General features: G+C 47.4%; 1 long non-coding RNA gene across 1 annotated transcript in view; it reads left to right on the forward strand.

Moving 5' to 3' along the window:
- Positions 1-17,361, forward strand: part of LOC108448991 — a 24,170-nt gene extending 6,809 nt beyond the window's left edge. Inside the window, exon 2 of the long non-coding RNA XR_001865083.1 lies at positions 15,867-17,361. This is a non-coding gene — a long non-coding RNA (uncharacterized LOC108448991). The remainder of the gene's footprint in view (positions 1-15,866) is intronic.
- Positions 17,362-21,112: the final 3,751 nt, after the last annotated feature.

Below are 21,112 nucleotides of genomic sequence, written 5' to 3' on the forward strand. Positions count from 1 at the left end.
AGCAGCTCTGGGTGCCTGAGGAGTCCCACTAGGGAGGACATTTGCAAAGTCCCTCGTCTCCTTTGCAGGACAGTAAGTGGGGAGCAGGCAGAAAGGCTGATGTGGTTCAAACGAGCCCTCCCTCAAGCCAGCAGCTTGTCTGACACCAGAACTCTCATCTCAAATTCCTGCCCAGTGAAATTCTGCAGCTGAACTAAAATGACGCTGAGTGCTACATCCGAGTTTGACGTTGTTAACATTGTGATGTTTTCTGCAGTGCAGGGAAGATACTCATCTTAGGTCTTGGGGTCAAATTCTCACCCGTGGATGGAGGATGAGATGCTTAATTTGATAAGAGGATTTTATGTCAAATACTGACCTAAAAATGAACATCTAGAAACCTCACACATGGCAAGTCCCAGTTATGCTAGGTACTGTACAAACACGGGTCCAAGAGAGTCTAATCTCAGGAAACGTGTTTTCTCTTTTTTTTCCTGTTATGCTGCCAGCATTTGCACAAAATGCAGAACTCTGAACTGAATGGCACAGCTGGGCAAAATTTGGTGTCTCTGAACTGAGCTAACCTGGCTTGATTAGAAAATAAAATCCCACTCATCTGGTCTGTAGTTGCTATTAAAGTGTCCTTTGAAGATACAAGGCTGAGTTAAATCAACCTTGCTATATGGACATCCAGGGAATTGCATCAAATTAGAGAGGTTAAAGATCTGACTTGTTATGTTTGTTTGCACTCAAAGCCTGGAGAAGGGAAATTGAGATGAGCAAAAATGGTGATGGTAAGGAAAAACGGGGGGAAACAGACAAAAAGAGTGATTGAGAGCTCATGGAGCATTGTTCAAAACAGGCCCTCAGGGAATGCAAACTCACAATTGTTGCTTCTGGAAGACAGATCCCGTTTTGTTTGCATGTATGTATTGCTGAGCACGCTCCCTCTGCTTCATGCTCGGTTATAATCTGTCTCCCGTTTCACATCAGTCTTGCTCCTGTCTTAGTCCATCCTTCAGCTACTGGCGGCAGGAGATGAAATACCCTTTGCTTTGCCTGGCAGGGGTGTGTGTGATGTGAAGCCAGATGGCTGCCAAGACAAGCATTTGAGAGTGTCTCCACATTATTAAATTGCAGCTGCTGTTTTTGCAATCAGAGGTGATGGGAGGGTTCCCAGCAGCAGCCAGGAGCAGATGGATGAAGAGGGACATGTCTTGGTGGGGTGTGATTAAAATCTGCTGGGACGGGATGTGCTCAGTCCCACTCTGGGCTTAGGCTTTCTGTGGGACAGTGGGATCATAGCAATGGGTTTATTCCGCCTATCCATAAAGGTGGGGACCAGGAGCTTGCTTTGATGCGCCAGTGTGATCCCACTGTAGCTGGTTGAAGTCAAACTGTTTGTTGTTTCTTGCTCTTTTTTCTTTTTTTCCCCTCTTACTGCTGCATTACCTTACTAAAAATACCTAAAATCATATCATTTACTGAGCTGCTTCCTCTGCTTGTTCTTGTTCCAGGCACAAACATCCATCTCTCTCTAAACACCTCTCTCCTCTGCCCAAATTAAGTCATTGCTTCAAAGCAGAACTTCATCTTTAGGGAACCTGTTATTCCATAGTCCTGACTTGCCTCCTCCTGCGCTAACAGGAAATTTGGCCCTCAAGATAGGGGTCTGGCTGAAGGGAAGGTTGATAATGCCATCATCCTCTAAATTGGATGTTGGAACATCCTGGCTTCTTGCTGAGAATTAGAAGGGCTGTTTTGGGTCAAGCTGAATCCTGTGTGACTCTGGATCCTTTTTCAGCCAGAGGCCAGGAGGATATGCTGAAAGAAGACATGTAATTACTGTACTTTCCCTGCTGGTAACCCCCAGCCTTTGGCAATCAGCAGCTTAAGGACTTCATGTGTGCTGTGCAGTCAGGAAAAGGCAGCGATCTCAGTTGCCTTCAAGAAATTTAAAGAAGAACCTCCTATTCCATGTTTCCCTCCTGTCTGATTCACACACAGCACAACCCTCCTGCAGTCTCGTGGCTAAGAAAACAGGCTGAATTTTAGCTGATGTTGTTCTTGAATCAGGATGTTTCAGGGTGGGTCCTGTTGGTGATGAGTTTTTCTGTGTGCTGTCTCCTGAAGTTGTAAGTTGGCAAGCTGCCCTCTAGATCTGGATTGATAGCAGAGGTGTCAGAGTGTGGTGTTCTAGCTGGGAGCTTTTCATGGAAAATCCTGCTCTCCAGGTAAAAGGAAATGACAACAAAACAAAAGCCAGCTCAAGAGTAATTGTAAAAGGACCCCTTGATGAAACAAAGTTAATGTAAAACAACTGAGCTTTGTTGATGATGCCATGAAAACTATCTCAGGTCAGAGCAGGAGATGATCCGGCCTGTCATTTTGGAAGCCTGTGGTGGTGACAGTGGCCTAAGGTGGTGCCTGACTGGTGACCACTGTCACGGTTAAACCCAGCGGGAAACTCAGGCCCACACAGCTGCTCACTTCCCCCGTGTGGGATGGGAAAGAGAACTGGAAGGGTAAAAGTGAGGAAACTCACAGGTTGAGATAAAAACAGTTTAATAGACAAACGAAAAAAGCCATGAACGCAAGCAAAGCAAAACAAGGAATTCATTCACCACATCCCACGGGCAGGCAGGTGTTCAGCCATCCCAGGAGGGCAGGGCTCCATCATGAGTGATGGTAACTGGGAGAGGCAAACGCCATCACCTCAAGCATCTCTCCTTCCTTCTTCTTCCCCCAGCTTTATATGCTGAGCATGACTCATGAGCATGGTGTGAAACGGCCCTCTGGTCACCTGGGGTCAGCTGTCCTGACTCTCCCCTCCCAGCTTCTCATGCACCCCCAGCCTCCTCAGTGGTGGAGTGGTAGGGGAAGCAGAAAAGGCCTTGCCTTAGTGTAAGCAGTGCCTGGCAACAACTAAAGCATCGGTTAGCAACCGATTTATATTTTATATGTAAAATTTTATACCATTTTTCTGGTATTAAATCCAAACCACAGCACTACACCAGTGAGTTGGAAGAAAATTAACTCTATCCCAGCTAGAGGACAGTGTCCTGAAACCAGGACACCACCAAGATACCTGGATCCCTGGGAACATGCTTAAGAGAGCTTTTGCATTCGGACACAACTGAGTTTTCCTTGTGTTTCTTCTACAAAAGAAGCCTTGTTTCTGAGATGGGATGGACAATGAGCTGACAGGCGGTTTTGGATGGTGTAAGGTATTTTGTCAAAAGGAAGGTATGGAATTTGTACACTGTCCTTTCCCTAGGATGACAAAAGGCTCAGTTACACTGCACATGACAGCTGTGCATGGAGCTATCTCTGTTCTGTGTGTCTCTGAGATTGAGTCAAATTTGGTTCTATTTCCTCAAAAAGTGTGTCCCCCATTTTAGAAGATTTTTTTTTTTTACATTAAGTTACAGCCACGTATGCAATTGCATGTTTTCCATGTATGTGTTTGCACACACAGTCACTCTAATTCTGAGCATAGCTATTCCCTATCTGCTGTGATCTGACTACAGCGAAATTAAAATAAAGATTAGATTAGTTACCGTGGTAACAGCTACCCCCACTTCATATGACGCACAGATTCTGTGAAGCAAAGGAGCACATATCAATTTGTGCTCTTAATTTTTGGGACACTCGGGGCTCAGCTCTTCCCACGAGGTCCTCTGATGACAGCAAGCGATATCTTCCCATTCCCAGCAGGCTTATCCTCTTTGACATTTAGTTCATAAAAGCTTCAGAGATGCTGACACCATCTCTTGGTAGAAACAATCTCATTTTAGTTTCAACTTATTTCTTAAAACAACAACAAAAAGAGCAGGAGGATGAGGAAAAAAGTCTGATCTAGGGGATAGTGAGGCTGTGAGAGGTGTATTTGCCCCCTTGGGAAAGGGAGCAGCCAGCATCTCACAGGGCATCAGTGAGGAGGCTGAGTGAGTTCTGTGGCTGATAAGTAATTGCTAATGAGGGAGAGAATTGTCACATAACATCAGCGGGCATGAATTAGCAAAGTGTGCAAAAGAGGGGAACTGTCAGATGTGCTGGGCACTCGGTTCACTTGTTCTCATGACTGCACATCAAGGTTTTAAATGTTTCTGCTTTGTATTGAAGAAAAATAAACAGCCTTGAGTAGATGTAGTCAGACTAATGATGTCTGGTGGTGTGAGATGTCACTTGTTGCATCTGCCAGCTATGGGATGTTTGAAGGTGTAGGAGGAGATGAATTGTTGGGTCTGCAGGAGAGGAGCACATGAAGAGATAATACACTTGGCTGCAGTTAATGATTGCTGCTGTGTGTCTGTGCGCTCCACAGGGATAATGGGTCTTTTTGGTTCTTGCCCATGGGGCACATATCCATGTTGTCTTTCAATCTGCATCCTTGGTCCTCGCTCAGGATTTATTCCAGAGCTATCAGAGTTCCCCAAGTTGCATCTCGCAGTGCACAGCTGTGAGCCTGCTGGTAATGAAAAGATGAGAAGGGAAGGTCTGGGGGCTGCCTCTGCCTGCACTCTTCCCACATTTCCTATCCATTGTTCCCTGCCATTTTTGTCTCTGCTACCCAAACAAATGTATTTTAAACCCCCACTTCCAGAAAAAACTGCTACCCTTAGGGACATTAGGTATCTAGTTTAGTCACAGAATGAACAGCCCACCAACCTAAAATCCCACGGTCCTTGGCAGGGTGTTTTGAAAAGGGGAAGTGGAAAATAAGTTTGCTAACACCTCAGCTCTCTGTATCTGGCTTGCTCATAAAAATCAATCCCTGTTGATCTGTCTAGCAATGTGTGAACCTGCCTGATGGCACACCTCAGCCCTCTCAGCTGGAAGCCCAGCTCAGGGTTTCTCGCAGCCTTTTCCAGGGATGCAGACTGTGGCACCTGCTTGCCCACTTCAGGGAGTGGGTAACAGCTTGGGGCTTCTCAGCAGTGTGGTCAGGACAGGATCTAACAAGGCTGTTTCTAAGGTTGGGATGGGGAACCAGAAGCTCCTGTGAAACGGCAGATCTTCCATTGTCCTGATTTTCCCTTGAAAAACACATTAGGAAGAACTTCATTTGGGGCAGTGGCATAACACGCTGGAAAAGGACAAAACGTCCCAGCTCACACCAGAGAGGCAGCAGTACAGATCGAGGTGTCTGTGCTGTCACAGCTGTAAGAACAGAATATATTATGAGTGCTAATTATATTAATTAAAGTTGTGCTGCTGTTTGTGGGAACGTTTCCAGAGAGGAATGCAGATTTTCCCCATTGTTTTATTTCCAGACTGAAGCTGGAAGCCTGACAGGGGCCGAGTCTGTACAGCACAAGAACATACGTGCTGCGATTTCTGAAATGTAATAAAATACCCAAAGTATTTTAAAAATGCAGTCACCGAAAGCAGTATTCCTTTCCTTTGGATTGATTCCCTAGAGATTTTGAGGCATAAAGCATGTTAGCTTTCCCTGGCATCCCTAACCTGAGCTGTGCACACAGATGCCTGTCCTGGGAACAGCTTTGTACCTCCAGTTCCAAGAAAGGAAATGGGATAATTAATCTTCTTCTGTCTCCTTCTTTCATTCGGGACATCTACTCTTCAGGACCTTATCCTGTGTCTTTACACAGCCTAACACTATGGGACTGTCATTTTTCACTCTGACAAAACCACGTCAGCACTAAAGCAGTGCTCCTCTGTATGGTCTGGGAGCAGTCTTGGGCTGTGGGGAGCCCCTCTGGCTCCAGGGATGAGCTGTGCTCTTCATTGACCTTGCAGTTTCTCCTCCTTTCAGCCCCTCCAGCTCAGCTCAAACCCCCAGGGCATTTCATGGGGAGCACTACTGTTTCACAGTGAGGTTTCACAGAGGTTTCACAAAGCTCTCACTGCTGTTTGTTCCTTTTTCCTCCTTCCCGGTCACCAGGGCCCCGCTGCTGAAGCTAAAACCAGGCACCATCTCCAAGGGGCAAGGTCCTTTATTGCGCAGTGCTCCCGCCTCGGGGAGGAGGGGGCAGCTCTAAGCGGGAGGAATGGGCTGTCTCTCGACACAAGTGCTCTATTTATGGGCTGTTAAGGACTCTGGCAGCGATGCAGAGCCCTGGGTGTCTCCTTACGGGGGCCGCAGAACGCATTGTCTCTCCAGCGTGACCTGCCGTGGGGCGGGGACTGGAGGGATTGCGGGGCACCTGAGCCGGCTCCTGTCTCCTACTGATGCCATCGCCTCGGCTGTCTCAGCACCCAGCGTTTGCAGAGCAGCCTCAGGCTGACCTGGCCAAGACCGCCTCGTTTTCTATCCGAATTCCCTTACAAGCAGCCAACTCTTGCCCTTTCTTCAGCAAGCGCATTTCTCCCTCTCTGCTTAGCAGCCTATTTTCTTAAAAACTTGTAAGAACACAGCCTCTCTCCCAGACTGGCTGGGAGGGTCTTATGAGCTATCGGAGAACCTCGTCCTTTTCTGCTCTGAGCATCTGGATAGTTCATGCAAAAAGGTGAAACAAACGGAGGGGCCAGATCTAGTAAAACCTGGGGAAAAAAAAAAATCTCTCTTTAGTTAAATGTCATTTGTAAAACTGGCTAAAGCTGATGCAGGAAGGAAGATGTGTGTGCTCTGTGCAGGTCAGCAATGCTTGTGCTTGCCTGCTCTCTTCAGCACCTGGCCTTGTACTGGCCTTCCCTCTTTGTCTCACCAGAATGAGAAAACCTGTTCAGCTCCCTCCCAGCTTCTGACTTAAGGAAGAAGAGTAGAAATAGATTTTGGGACTGGAAAAAGGGCTTTGTGAAGACTTTCCTGCCATCCCAAGGTAAGCTTGGTGCATTATTAGGCTCAGCACATGTACTTTTCTACATTACTAGATGCAATAGTGGTTATGTGTCCTTACAAGCTGCAGATTCAGATCGATCAGATGGTATATGGTTTGCTACAGAGACAGAAAATGAGGGCAAAGACCTTATCAGTATGATATGGGTGAGGGAGAATGGTTGGAAAAAGAGCAGTTTTAGTCCTCACTCCTACTACAGCCTAGTGACGAGATCCAGCACGAGCCATTTCATCTCAGCATGTAGAACAGGGCCAGGAGGATTGCCAGGAGATTGACCACTGTCAGCACCTCTTGTAGGGACTGGATCCTGTCCTGAGGAGCAGATTCAGCTGCACTGACCACAGTGGTCGTGCCCACCCCAGTAACCTTTGCAAGGCCCGAATGTAGCACACAGAGCTGGCCTTGCTCATCAGAAGCAAGGCGGCAGTGGCAAGGTGTTTATGTTATCCTACACAACATCCCTCGCTGCTGCTGCAGCCCCTTGCTTCCACTCCCCCAGCAGCTCTGGTTTTGCAGTGTCTAAAAGATTTAGTGCAGCCACATTCGCTATTGCTCTGCCTAATCTTCCCCATTTCCAGGGACATCCAGCTTGCTCTTTGTCTTCCAGCTGTTTGGTGTACCAAAGATTTGAGCCTTTCCATCTTTCAGCTTGATACCTTTCTGAGCAAATGTAATCTAATGCTTACAGAAGTTTTTCTGAGGCACAATGTGTTGTGCCTCCCAGTACAAGCTGTCTCTGTTGGCTCAAAACAGCAACAACGATTATCTTTAATAATCTTTCTTGTTTGGCTTGTGTAAGGGAGCTTAACTACAGAAGATGAACTTGAGAATTTTCCTAGCCCACGTCTGATACGATCCCAGGCTGGCTTCTATTTCCTAACCCTTTGTAATAATTAGTTGGTGGTGAAACCTGAGTGGAAGTTGTCTGGGCTCAGAGAGTTATGTTTGCTTCCTATGACATATGAAAACAGGAGGAGAGTGGTGAAAAACACCGGGTCACTGTCCTCACAAGACTTACAGAGACAAACAGAAGCTCATCTTCATCCTGAGATAATCACTTGCAAAGTTAGAGCTTTACAGGTGGGACGTGTCAGCTGCAGTCTTGGGAACAGTTCCTGCCTTCTGAATCACTGCCCAAACGGGTCAGCTCAGCATGTGATGAATATCTGTTTCCATCTTCTGCTTTCCAGGGGCAGACCTTCACCTAACCCAGTCACAAAGCCTTCCTCTCCCTCGTGGCCCCTCTCCCCAGGCAGCCTTGCTCTGCTCTCCCAGCCCAGAGGCCCAGGATGGTGGTGCCTCTGTGTGAAGCAGAGGAGGGAGACCAGGGTGGGGTTCACGGAGGCTGCGGGTGGGGAAGAGAGGAGGGAATCGTGCTGGTACAAAATGTGATGAGCCCCTGAGAGCTCAGGTCTGGCAGGACAGGGTGGGATGCGGTTCTGGGGTGAATGGTCTTGTAAATGCCAGAGCTGTCTCCCCCATTCCCACACCTACAGCTCTTGCTGGAGCTGATGGGAACTGCTGGCCACAAAACTGTCTTGTGTCACTGGAAATCAGTGAGAAAGAGGAGGCAAACAGCATTTCTCACACATCTGCAGAGTACAGTGGGGATTGCAGCTGGTCTATGGGAACATCACAGGATCCTGATTTATAAAGAGCTCGCAGGCTGACCACAGGTTGCCTTTACTCCTCTGCTTTCTGTGGGTTCACCTGTGGGTGAGCTGAGCTGTGTGTTGTTTGACAGAAATTGCTGCTGACACTGTTTATGTCTTCAGCTGGACCTAGGAGACCTGAGTGAGTGCCCACACAGCAGGACTGGGGACACAAAAGCAGTGGGGGTGGGAGCCTGCAGTGCTGGAGACATGGGACTGCACTCCAAAAAGCATGAAAAACATCTAAAAATAATGTCTTTAGAAGGGTCTAAAATACAGTGGTGCTGCCCAGCCAGGGGAATTTTACAGAAAGCAAAAGGAAAAAAAGGTAAAGTGTGAGCTTGGGCTCATTTTGCAAACTGGCCTGAAGTCAATCTGTGTCCTTCACATCCCAATGAATCGCCCTCAGGCACTGGGTGCCTAACCTGGAACACTCACTGGGTGTCCAGGGGCACTTGGCAGGGAAAATAAGGCTTCAGCAGGTGTCAGGAGTTGATACCTTATTGTGGATTCCTTTTCCAAATGAACTGATGGCTGTTCTGGTCTCAGCCATGCCACTTTCCTCCCATCACGAAACATCTAAGCAGCCAAATAGATCTTGTTATTTATGTTTGGGGATTGCAGCTCTCCTTGAGAGGCTAAAGTGAGCTTAAAAATCCAATTTTTCTTCAGGATAGAAGACTTCAGTGTGGAGTCATGTTTTTGTGTGAGCTTGATGCTCCCAGGCCTGGTATCTGCTTGGGATGTCTCTGGGTTTTATACTGACTGGTTTCCTTTAGTAGCTGCTGGAGGCTTTTAGGGGTTGATGCTTCTGTGGGATCTCTGTGGCCAGGCTCCAAGGTCTCTGCTGGAAAGCTGGGATCTCTGCCCTGTTTAATCCACAAGCCAGCAGGCTGTGGGACCTGGTGCCAGTCCTTGGGCAATCTAGGAGGAAAGCAGGCCTCCAGTCTTTGCAAAAAAAATCAGCAGAGATTCATGGGATCTAAGATAGTTCGAGTGAAACTTTGCATGGTTTTCTTGGTGCAACAAGGGTGTGAAAGCCTTCTGATCAGCTCTGCCTGGTTCTGCTACTCACATCTCCACTCAAGGAACCCTGGTACCCAGTGCTGCAGTGCAAATGCAGAGCAGAGAGACAGCTTCCTGCCTTGAAAAATTGGAACTCTGGTGTGGGTTGGGCCTTCTGCATTCCAAGTGGGTCCTCTGTGTGATCTGAGTCCCTGCACTGCTCCTGTCATGTGTCATCTTTGGTCTGTGTACTGTCCTGGCCTCACTGTGACTTCTAATGCTGCTGTTAGCAGCAGGAAGCAGGACACAGGTCATGTTCAGTATTTTCTCAGTGAAATCAGCAGATCTCCTGGCTGTGCCCCAACCTGGGTGTTGATATGCTTCTCTCTGCTCCAGGCTAGCAGCAGCACCTGCATAGCAGTCAGCTCTGAGGTGATACCTACTGGGCAGCCCGCTTGGTGAATTACAGGTTGAGCAAATTAAAAGCAAATAGAAAAGGAATGGTAATGAGCAGAAGGGGTGGTTGCTGGCACTTTCTCAGGGTATTTAATTCTTGGCTGATTCCTGCTATTTTTCTCCATCTTTTATACTGCTGACTTCCTTCACTTTGCTGCAGAGGGATCTCTGGATGCCTGGTGGGGCTGGATGCAGCTGTGGTGTGCTGGGCAGCCCCTGCTCACTGCACAGCGAGGTGGAGGCTCAGAGCATCACCTCTCCCTTGTGCCATCCCTGCCACACCTGGCTGCCCATTGCCACAGACCTGTGGCTGGTCTGAAATGAGAGCTCTGAAATGCCTGGGCAGAGGCACATGCCTGTTGCTGAGTCCATCTGGCAAGGGTATGAGTAGGTCTTAATTTTTTTTTTGGCCAGTTTCCCTCAGAACTGAGGCTCGCATGGTGCTGTTCATGTGTGTGTCTTTGTGTGTCTCCCTGCTTTGCTTTTGTTTCTCTCTCTGTTCATCCCTGCTCTGTGCTGAGGGTGCCCTGCTCTTGCCCTTCCTTGTCCTGCCTCCTGCTCTCACAAGGACTGGGGGCATGGTTGGGAGGGATCAAGTAAAACACTCATTTGATTTCTGCTCTGGCAGATGAAAAAGCCGCATCAAAACCTGAATCAATGTGTGGGGCAATTCTGTCTGCCTTGGAGGGACCAGCAATCAATTCAAACTCTCTGGTACCTCACTGGAATAATGCTAAATCCGACAAAGATTCCTGCCACCCCAAAATACGCTTCTTTCTCTCTATTTTTCTCCTCCTGCCTGGAGAGCAGAAAGAGCTTCCAGGCCACCCAAGAGTCTCTCTTCCGGAAATGAGCCCCAGTACTGAGAGTATAAAACTTTGCAGCAAAACCATAAATTCCCATGTAGTGTTTCTTATGAATTCTCCTGGATTATACTGCATGTTTTATTGATGCTTTCTAGCAAACCTGCCAGTCGTGATGCAACAATCCACTCAAGCATTATCTGGGGGAAGTGTGGTGTGTTAATTTAAAAAAAAAATTTATTTCTCCTGCTGTCAGTCCTTCTTCTCCTCCCTCCCCACACAGACACTTCTGCCACTAAAGGGTATCAGAATCACCTTTATGTCGTCTATAAAACCAGGTCATTGTCAGTTCAGTCCCTCTGCAGCTGTTTCTGTTCCTCTGGTCATTCAGGTGGCAGGAGCAAGATGCAGAGCAGGAGAGCTTATGGCTGGACAGATGAGCCAGGGAGACTGAGAGGCTCAGAATATAATTAGCCATGTGTTGCAGAAGGGGTGAGCAAGGTGCAGAGAGATCGTGTCATTCCAAAGGTGCCGTGTGGGATTCAGAGCAGAGGTAGGAAGAAAAGGCATTCCCGAAGTCACAACAATCTTTTCTCAGTCCCTGTCTGGTGAAGGAATCCCTGTTCTGTGCTGTGGGTGGTGTGGTAATCAACAGGAGCTGAGTAAAATCTCCTGAACAGGAAAAACAACCAAAACTCTGTTGTGTGATGAAGACAGGAAGGGTTTGAGTTTGGGAGTGCCTGTTGATCCCTCTGCTGCTCCAGAGCCCCTTGAGAGTTTGCCTGCTGGGAGCTGAGGTCCTCAGGGGCCCTGGTCCTTGGCTCCTGGTCAAGAGTGGGCTGAGGCTGTACCAGAGCAGCTCTGGAGGAAGCATGGGGGTGAGTTAGATGAGAGAAGCATCTCTGTGTGTACTGCACTTGTGCATCCCCTGGATGACCTGCTGGATGATCCCTGGAGGGAGCAAACAAGTGAACTGGACCCAAAATGCCAGAAAATGGCATTCTGACTGAGCCAAGGGCTGAACTGTTTCCTTAGCAGCGAGGAGGTTGCTGTGTTATGGGGGATAAATAATAATGCTCATAGATTTCCAGGCATTGATCCAGCTTGGCTTGCAGCTCTCGTGCCTGGGAAATAGGGTTGAACGGTTATAAAAGGTATAAATTACTTTAAATTAATCATTGATTTAACCTGTCTCTCCAGAAAGTGGGATCACCGTGCTGTTGAATCAGGAATAAGCTGCAGTTGCATAAAGAACTATTTGAAAAATGCACATACTCGTACTCTGGCTTTCTGCTCTTTCTGTGAAACACACACCATTTCCCACTGAGATGAGTAGGTGTTGTACAAGCCCCAGCAGCGAGCAGAAAATCTCACAGGGAAGTGCCAGTGCACTTTCAATCCACCCAGCACCAAATTGCACCCATTTGAACAGCAGAGGAGCCAGCAGAAGATTCCTCCCTGCTGAGTTAGGGATAGGGAGAGCATTTGCCTCCAATTCTATAAAATGGGGTTAATTGTGACAAACACCCAGGCAAGCCTGTGATCCTTCTGTGCCTGGGGATGCCCTGAATTTCCCCATGGTTGAGCTGGTGGTAAAAGCATGGAGAGAGAGAAGATGTTGACCCCTTGGTAAGGGGAAGCTTGTCAGGAGGATGGAGGCCTTGGAGAAGATGCTGGGGACTGTCTGATGAGCTTCTTCCCTGCCAAAGCAGTGCTGACTTCTCTTGTGGGCAGCCTGGGAGCTGGGGAAGCAGAAGAGGAAGGCTGGGGGCACACACAAGAAGTCCCCCCCAATAATTTTATTGGAGGAAAGATGATGGCAAGGTGATGGCTAGGCTAGAAACCTTGCTAAGGAAGCAGAAAGAAGCAATAAGGGAAATGCTTAATTATTTACAGAATTTTGTAAAGATGTGTCAAGTCACTGAGCTGCTGCACTTAATGAGGTAGCAGCCATGAGCAGGCTCCTTTCAGCACTCCCTGAGAATGCTCCAGGCCTTTGTCTTGGGTGCAAAGAAAAACACACATCAGCTGAAAGCTCTCCCCGAGGTACCTAATGAGGTGCCCCTTGTTAGCTGAGTCTCCCGAGCTGCCTCTGTGTGTGCTCCCAGCCTGTGCCATGCACAGTAAAACTGATGCATGGTGCTGCCAGCACAGGTCAGTCCCTAACTGGAAAGGGATGGGAGTGTGCAGAGTCAGACCCCGAGAAGGGATGAGGGAAGCAAGTCTGCATGGAAAGCAGCAGCAGTCATTAAGAAGGGGGTTTGGGGGGTTTCTTTGGTGGAGAAACACTCTGTGCTGGCTGGGCAGGGGCTGCAGGTCAGAACTGCAAAGGAGCACTCAGCAGAAGCTCAGATCCCCATTCCTGTCTCTGAGGAGGCAGGGAGTGTTCAGTCCTCATCTTACTAGCAAGCCAGGGGAATGCTTTCATACCCCCTTTCCTCTTTCAGAGCAATTAATGATCAATTAAAGAGCACATATGAAAGATGAGGGGGGATCTTGTGTTCAGAGGAGACTATTTCACTCCTTTTACATTATCACAGAAACAGTCTTCCAGTGTCTTTCAATCAGTTGGGTTTATTAATTTTTCTTTCTCTTCCTTTAATCATGTTTGCAGCATCTCAGGCTTTTCAGAAAACAGCTGGCGAGTTCATCCGGTGTCCAAACATATTGCAGTATTTTTAGGGCAATCTCTCACTTGCTGGGTGTGAGAAATAGTTGCAATCCCACTCTGGCTTCATTAGGTCCTGCAAATCTTTCCCCAGCAGCTTGCTTTAGCACTAACCACGTCCCTCAGCCAAGCCAGTGCCAGCCAGGCTTTCTCTCCCAGATCCAGTTTCTTACTCTCAGCCTGAGCTGCTGGTTTTCTTATTGCACAGTTTGGTCTTCAAGATGTTGGATGCATGGACTACTTTTTTTCCGGTTTGATTAAAATGGTGGTGAATAATTCTAGGCACCACTTCTACTGTCCAAAAAAAAGATAAACAGCGACTCCTCACACAGACAGGTTAAGTTTCCTTACTCTCTTTTTCCACATGATTTAGTGTGAAAAAGTGTGAAACCCTTTATCTTCTGCAGACCTTAGAGAGTGCTCAGTTGGTGGCTGCCAGTCCCCTGGGCAGTGGGATGGGGTGGGATGTTCACAGTATCTTTGCAGTTGTGCTGTGTCTCTGGATGCTGCACAAACTCTGGGAAGCCTCCGCACCTCAGTTTCCTCCTGTGCCAGATGTGTGTATCACCATTCCCCTGTGCTCTTTGAGACAGAAATCCCTTACATCTGTGTGTATATGCAGCACCTGGCACATAAACACACATTGGGTCCCTGAGCTCTGTGGAAGGGCTGAAATGTCAGTGTTACAAAAAGCAGACTGAAAGGTGATGAGGGAAGGGATGTGTGGCTGGGACCACATCTGTGCTGCTGGAAAAGTGCTCCTGGTAAATCAACATCTGCTTTCAGCAGCACTTTATGGTTTCTCAGCTCCACACATCTTGCTAAAAGAGTATGTCAGATTTAATCAGAAATTCACATTATCGTGGTAGTGATGATAGCCAAGCGTCCTTTATTTAATTCTGGTCTGAATCAGTCTGCTGGGTGAGGAGTTAGCAGGGTCTCACTGATGCTCAAGGCAGCTCTTCCCTGCCTGCACTGTCTGCATGTGGGATGGGAGAGGGAAATAGTGCAATTTCAGCAACTTACAAAATTAAAAAGCACTAAACAGTGTCTCCAGAAAGGTGTCTCTGTCTGGCTCCTGTCCTGCCCCATCAGTTATTCACTCAGCTGTAGCAGGCGAGCAGCACTTCCCCATATCTGCTGGCAGAGTTACAGGTTGGTGGTACTCATCCAGATCCCTCTTGCTCCAAACCCACAGGCACAACACCGCCTGGCATGTCCTTGGAATGGTGTCACAGGAGAGAGGTACATTTGCTAGCTCACTGCTTTATGGATCCCATCACTCTGTAAAGGTGTGGTGAAACAGGAGCCTCTGCTGTGTGCCTGCTGCTTAAAAGAAAAGGTGACTGCTCTTTGCAGGAGCTGGAACTTGTCTGACTTGGGGTACCTCACCTCTCTCTTCAGCTACTGTAGATAAACCTCTGCAAGAGTTATAGGATCACAGTGCTGCTTTCTGCTGAGGATCCAATTCCAAAGCCTGCTGAGGTAATCGTGTATGAGCTGCCATAGTTTTCATAGCACATAATTATCCTGGGATTTCTTTTACTGCTCTGGATCCTGCTCTTGCAGGATCCATTAGTGGCACGTCTACCACATGCAGCAGACCTCAAACCTGTGGGAAGCAGTTGCTCTCTACAGACCAGTGGGTGGTTATGGGGACTTGAGGGGGCTGTGACTCTCTGTGTCCACTACAGGCAAACACAGGACTTCTGGTCTGTGGTGTCTGAGGGCTGAATCCCTCCTGCCAGCAGGTACTTAGAGGGAGAGGAGAAGCTGCTCACTGTGTCCGCTGATGATGCTGGGAGGGCGATGTAGGAATGGAGAGGCAGAAAGATTAAGTGTATTAGGAGAGAGGCTTTGTGGCAGAGCTAATGAGTCGGAGTCAAGTGTTTTAAACAGATGCTTCCCCAGGCTCTGTGTAAAATAAAACTTGTGCAGGCACAAAGGTGCCAGGCAGGGTTTGACGTGATGACCTTATAACCACTTCACTGAAGGATGTGATTAATGACCTGTGCTCGGTCATGGTGTAACTCGATATCCCACACTGAGGTGGCAGACAGCTGCTCTCCACCAGAGGGTAAATATTCACAGGGCAGCGTCCTGCAGACCTTGTTCACAGCCTGCTGAAGTCACTGCAACCACTTCCATGAAGATCTGTGGGATCTGGATAAGCCACAGAAGAATCCAAACAGTTCTTTATGCTCTCTGCAGTTGAGGAGATAAGATACTCATCGAAAAGCTTTTCAGACCTTCACATAAGCGACCTTCCAATTCTGATCTTTAACTCTCACTTAATCCTTGCTTATTTTGCTGCTCTGAAGAGCTAAGGACTCACCTTAAGAAGTATTCTGTTATACTGTAGATCGAGCCATGGGAGACCTGAAAGTTTTTGCAAGCCACAAAAACTTTTAACAGATCACACCTGTGTCCAAGCTGTTAGATATTTTGAAGGGACATGGACTCTATCACCCTGACATTGCTTTTCTGCCTGTATTTCCAGGTCCTAATCATCCTTGTAGACTGTGTGCTGCCTTGTAAAGCCTCAGCCCCTGGGTGAAGATGGTTGGATGAGAACCAAAAGCATCAGCACCCTAAGCACTGACAGACTGATCAAGGGCATGTCTCCTCTTCAGACAGAAACACCATCTGTTCATGATATTGAATCTGACATCCCTCAAAGCTAGATTTTCCAGGAATCCAAACTGGCGACAGTAACATGATTTGTGGTGCTGGTAATTAGTATCTCTTGTGGTCTGGCATGCTACAAGTTGACCATCGGGTGGATGTAACAGGCACAAATTAAGTTTCTTTCTGTCGGCTCACAAAACAGCATCAGATCTGTTCCAAAGGGGGTTTGGTCTCCACGTCCAGGGACAGGTTGAATGTGGAAAGCTGTAATCCCTCATTTTACCCATAGTATCTTTGCCTGCTTCCCCTGGGAAATAGATTCTGTTGGTCTAAATCACCATGTGGCTGCTTTTCCCCATGGGGATGAGAGAAATGAACATATTTGCACCTGAGGCACCTGAGAGCATGTTTGCAGTCAGGCTCTGATGTTGTCCATGGCTCAATAGGGCAGCAGTACCTTGCTCAAAGGGGTACTGGAGTGCCTGGATGGACAGGAAAACACTGTGGGTGGGACAATGGATCCCTGGGTGGATTTGGTTCCCAAGACTGAACTCATGTGGTCCGTCATCTGGAGTCAGAGGGTGGCACAGCTGGCTGGCCTCTCCCTGTGTGTGGGGCTCAGCCCCAAGAATGGTTATTGTTTCCTCTCAGGTTCCATCATCTTTGTTTTCCTTCATTATCAAAATTCCACTGCTGGTTTGTGATGCCACCGGAGTCCCATCCTCAGGAATGTCCTCAAATTCACCTAAGGCATATTCTCAATAACAGAGCATAAATCCTCTTGGAAGGACAGTTCCTTCTTCACGTGGTGCCTCCAGTTTGGGGCCTGACTCTGTTCCCATGTACATCAGTGGTTCTTGTGGTGACACCCAAAAGCAGATCAGATGTGTTGGTGTATTCTTCCTGCAATAGAAGGGAAAAATAAGGAAAACTATTATAACATGTAACATCCAGTGTATCATCTCTAACATATGAAGCACATTCTGATTTCAGTTTATGAGGAGCAAACAGTCCTTCAACTAAAATCTCTACCAGCACTTCTTTTAGGGAAGATGTAACACTGAAGTGTGTGATGAACGGCATTTGAAATGATGAAGTGGAGCTTGGGCTCACTGCGTGGTTTTGTCTCTTCCAGATCAACTGCACTTTGGTGTGATCTGGCTGGCAGACAGAACCACGATGTGACAGAGGAGGATGAAGTGGGTGTTTGCCTCCTGGGTGAATAAAACCACATAACTCCAGGCCTTCTCTTCCAATGATGCTGCTTGCTAATTAGACTGTCAGTGGGAACCTTTGAAAATTACACAGAGTAGACATAATCTCCCCTGCAAAGTAATTAAAAATATTTGCCCCTCGCTGATAACTGACCCACTGATTTCCTCCTGTTTGAGAAAGCTTTATAAAAAATTACTGAGCTGTTTGTGTAACAGGACAGCCACTTGCACAGATGTTTCCTGTCCACTAACCTTTCAGTGTTGTGAGAAGATGTCATAGGAAGGAGAAACTTGTTTGAAATTCCAGAAGCCTGTTTAGTTAGTTCATTTGGTTGGTTGGTTTTTTGTGTGATGGGGAAAAAGTTATCTCCAGATTATTTAAAAACCCATAACAAACCACAAAAGCGTTCTGGTAGACCTGCAGATCAGAGGCTAGAGGCAAAGCTTTAGTGATGCTGGATGTCAGGCTGGTGGTACCAGCTGAGATCCCCACCTGTCCAGGGCCCAAATCCCAAGCAGTGTGGCATGAAGACAACTCTTTACACCTTTCTTAGGCTGTCTTCCAGCACTGTTACTTGAACCCTGCTCTGAAGGGTTTGATGTACAGCATGAGAAGCTCTGGGCATGGGAGCATAAGTTGATGGAATCAGGGACAGCTGGCCCTGATGCTTTAGGTCACAAAGACAGTGCTGCTCATGGTGAGAGAGCTCCCAGGAGGAAAAAAGTAGGAATCATCCCTGCTGAGATGCACCGAGTACACTGGGGGTTGCGCTTGTCCTGAGGGAGACTGGGCATGAAGTGTGGCTGCCAGGTCTCTCTGATCAGAAAAGCCAGTTTGGGTCCATATTCACAAAAGACAAAAGTTTCATCCCTGAAATGAGAAAAGCCATATGGGACTATGTTAAAAAATCTACCTTACCTATTATTCTGCCTGAACAGCTGTCAGTATCACAGATTAGGAGGACGGTGGCAAACCTAGAGCAGGCTCTCTTCCTCAGGTCATTCCCAGTGCTAACATTGTGTGCCTGGAGCTGCAGCTGGTCTTGTGTTTGATGGGTCCAGCTGTGTCTGCGTTTTGGGCCCGAGCACATTAATACTGGTGTTGTCCACAGAAGAGTCTTGTGATTTTAATTACACAATGTACAGGGAGGTGTGTCCTTCATGGGTTTAAATCTTCTGCATAGTAATTTCACAGCTGCCTCTAGGAATGACAAATACTAATTTTTTTTGCCTCCTTTTTGATATTATAGACACATAAACATTGCAGAAATTGGCATTTGCCTCTTCTGAATTTCCAGAGACAGCACAGAACACAGAACCATGAGCCGGTGAGGATCCTGCCGTAGTGCAAACTTTCACACAGACATGGTGGCATTTAGAGTTGGTTTGGAGCAACAGCAGGTTCAACCTGGCATTTCCTTCCCATAAGAAGCAATTAAACTGTAAACTCACAGAGAGGTGCCAGATCTGGAGACCTCAGGGAAATCTGCAGGGGGACGTTTCTGCCGTGACCTTTGTCTAATGATCTTATTAAAGGCCACAAACTCCCCGACACTCTGTGTCTCTGATGGGCATGGTCCAGCAGGCAGCAGCATGGGCTGTGCAGTGTGGTCCTGTTGTGCTGAGGGATTGAGGCTGCTGGCCTGCTGCTGCTCTCATGAATGCTGCTTATGTGCTTTCCCTCAAGTATTAGTCCCAACCAAAATCCTTTGAAACTTCTACAGAACGTTCTCACTCTTCCCACCCTTTTTTAGTCCTTCTTGCATGGAGAAAAACCTCACATAGCCAGTGTGATATCTAAGGGCTTCATATTGTGCCAGTCACCATGCTGACCTGCTTCAGGGCAGGAGGAGGTGGCACTGAGGCCCAGCCTTGGTGGGTGCAAGAGCGCCTGAGATAGATTTCTTAGGGCTGAAATCAGAGTCAGGAACTGACAGTGGGAAAAGACAAGCAGGCAATGTTGCCTCACATTCAGAAATTTCTGACTTCAGCTAATTTCTGGATTCAGCAGAAGCTGGGAACAAACAGTTTCTCCCAGAGGAATATTATTTGTAGTCAGCAAAGGGTTGGGATCTTTCCTCTAAAGAAGGCAGGGCTTCCCAGTTCCTGGCAAGTTTGAAGCTAGAAACCATCAGTCTGGCAGAACCCCCTTGGCAAATCATGAATGCTCATGAGCTATCAAAGCTCTGCAAGGAAATGAATCTGCTCTGATTTATACCAGTGGGAAATCTAGCCTTTAATTTTAGTTCTTGAATTAGCAGTTGTTTTAATCACATGAATGCAGTCTGCCAGTTGTCAGGGCCACATGTGCGAAACACAGAATTACTGCTTCAGTGGAGCCCGAAATATGTAACGTTTCAGTAAAGCCTTTTTTTGGGGTTTATGGACCATTAAGGAGAAAGTGTAATGGAGAGTCATGTAACAGCCAAAGGGAAGCAGGAGCCGCCTTCTTCATCTTTTTTTGTGCAATTAGGGAACAACTGACAGGTCATTCAGTATTAATTGGCCCCCTTGGATGCTATTACACAATGTGAGAGCAATGGGCTCGAATCAATGACCCTGACAGTCTCTCCCTCTCTGACAGCCACTGTTCCTACATAAACATGCCTTATTGGACTGTTCCCGCTGGACTCTGGGGAGGTACACCAAGAATGAGTTCAGCCACTCTGGTTTTCTACCCAGCAACAATCAGCAAACACGAAACACCAATTCTGCCACATGTGGAACTGTCTCTCTCAGAGGTGCCAGGGGGAGATTTCCTCTACCAAATCTTCCCTTGTGCACTCTCTCATCACTTTTCTGGTAGGGTTGAGTACTCTGAGCCATTTTGAACTTCATGTTACAGGTCCAGGGAATCCCTAGAGGAGACACTGCATCTCTGGAAAGGTCTGAAATGAGATTTCAGTTATTTCTTTCTAGAAGCCCAGGCAGTCAACACATCTGATCAGTGCTGCTGTTCTGATACCCTCCTGCCCTCTTGCTCAAGCCATGCAGTGTGCTGTTGGCATTGCTGAAGCTAAGGAGAAAACAGAGTTGTCTTCCTCAACAGAGACTAAACCCCTTTCTGCAAAGTTTGTTTTTGCCTGAATTTCTAGGATGACCTCAGAGGTGAAATGCGATATGGCGCAGTAGAGGATGCTGCTGTATTAAGAATCCTCAGGCTGAAGTGGTGCCTGGAGAATAGAGAGGAGAGTTCATTCCTCCTCAGTGATTTCTCTCCTTGACCTTTGTTTTTCACCGCCTCTGTTACCTTTCTCCTCTCTCTCTCTCTATCATGAAAGCAACAATCTGAAAGAGAGGGGAGCATGATTAATGTTCAATCAGCTCCAGCCTGGTTCATACGGGATTCTTCGGCAATAAATTGGAGAAGAGCCTCTGCTCAGCTGTCAGTGGCAGCAGCCAGGCTGGTTACAGCAGTGTGGGCATGGAGAGCAGACGAGGACATTTGAGTGTCAGCACCTCTCAAGCTCTGGAAGAATTATCTATACTTCATCCAGTGCACAGCTCGCAGTTTGCCATGTTCCCTGTGGTCACCAACTCTGCAAACAGAGAGATTGGCCTCTTAATATGGGAGTTAAGATTTGGCTGTGCTTGCAACAGGGTCTAGCACGAGGCGTGGTTTTAGACCAAGCACCTCTAAGTGTACCATAGATCTGATTGCTGGTTTGAAATATTAGTTGTACATCTGGGGACGGGTGTTTTTTTGTTTTTTCCAGCACCTCCCCACACCCTGGATGTTGCAGCTCTGGAGGTCCTGTCTCAGTACCTCTCACAGCAAAGACTCTCTGCACGCATCCCTCCGGCATCCCCCCGTCATCCAAAGGCACCACACACCGGTAGTATATATATATATATATATATATATATATATATTTTTTTTTTTTTTTATTTTGTTTTTTTGTTT

The sequence above is a fragment of the Corvus brachyrhynchos genome, unplaced genomic scaffold, assembly GCF_000691975.1.
Source record: "Corvus brachyrhynchos isolate BGI_N302 unplaced genomic scaffold, ASM69197v1 scaffold48, whole genome shotgun sequence".
In the NCBI taxonomy this organism is placed as follows: Eukaryota; Metazoa; Chordata; class Aves; order Passeriformes; family Corvidae; genus Corvus; species Corvus brachyrhynchos.